Source organism: Jaculus jaculus, chromosome 16, assembly GCF_020740685.1.
Source record: "Jaculus jaculus isolate mJacJac1 chromosome 16, mJacJac1.mat.Y.cur, whole genome shotgun sequence".
Lineage (NCBI taxonomy): Eukaryota > Metazoa > Chordata > Mammalia > Rodentia > Dipodidae > Jaculus > Jaculus jaculus.
In genome coordinates this window covers 59,135,682-59,136,941 of record NC_059117.1, presented here as the reverse complement: position 1 = coordinate 59,136,941, position 1,260 = coordinate 59,135,682, and the positions used below count along the sequence as shown (strand labels likewise).

At 39.0% G+C, this 1,260-nt stretch overlaps 1 non-coding gene across 1 annotated transcript; it reads left to right on the top strand.

Annotated features, from left to right (window-relative positions):
• Positions 1-310: 310 nt before the first annotated feature.
• LOC123455465 lies at positions 311-472 on the top strand. Its single transcript, XR_006633934.1, has one exon. It is a non-coding gene; the product is annotated as a U1 spliceosomal RNA (small nuclear RNA).
• The last annotated feature ends 788 nt before the right edge of the window (positions 473-1,260 follow it).

Below are 1,260 nucleotides of genomic sequence, written 5' to 3'. Positions count from 1 at the left end.
TTGTGCATGTAGCTAACATGGTTCCTGGGGAATCGAACCTGAGTCCATCATCTGTTTGCAAGCAAAGAGAGGATGAGTGAGCATAGGTGCACCAGGTGCCTAGTGCCACTGTGAACAAACTCCAGATGCTTGTGCCACTTTGTGCCTCTGGCTGTATGTGGGTACTGGGGAATCAAACCCAGAGTGTCAGCCTTTGCAAGTGCCTTTAACTGCTGAGCCATCTCTTTAGCCTTAGTTTTATTATTTGACTAAACCACTTTGTAACCCAATTGTCCAATAACCTGTTTATGTCTGTTTTTTAAAACATTTAATACCTACCTGACAAAGGAAATACCATGATCATAAAGGTGTCTTTCCCAGAGTGAGGCTTATCCATTGCATTTTGGATGTGCTGATCCCTGTGAGTTCCCCAAATGCGGGAAATTAGACTGCACAATTTGCAGCAATGGGGGACTGCATTCACAGTCTTCCCTATCAAATCAAATCAAATATTTATTCAGCAGAGAGAATATGAGAATGGGTACCCCAGGAGTTTTCCTCTTGCCGCTGCAAACAAACTCCAATGTATGTGCCATTTTGTGCATCTGGCTTTACATGGGTACTGGGGAATTAAACCTGGGGCAGTCAGACTTTGCAAGCAAGTACCTTTAAAAATATTTTTAAATTTTTATTTATTTGAGAGCAGGGAGAGAAGGAGAGAGAAAGATACAGATAGAGAATGGGTGCTAAGGGCCTCCAGCCACTGCAAACAAACTCCAGACACAGGCACCCTCTTAGCGGTTAAGCCATCTCTGCAGCCCCTGTTTTTTAACCAGCTGAGTGATCTTAGTAAGAATTCCTTACTCCCTTCAGATAACGTAATAGCTTCTTGTAATTACTTTTCAGAAGCAGTTTAGATATACATCACTACCAAAAAAGAAAATTACTGAATTTGATCATAATCCCACACTCACTCAAATAATTCGGATACTCAATAGTTTTTTTTCCCCAATAAATTTTTTTTGTTTGGAATTATTTGGTTTGACTTAGTTGAACAACTCCTTGTCAGTTATATTACATAATTACACTTCTTTCTTCTATTTTGTTTTCAACTTTTACTTCTGATTATTATCAGTAGTATCTTTTTTTTTCTCTTAAAAATAAATAATAAGCTGCGTGTGGTGGTGCATGTCTTTAATCCCAGCACTAGGAAGGCAGAGGTAGGAGGATCACCATGAATTCAAGGCTTATCATTATTTTTACTATTATTTTCAAGACAGG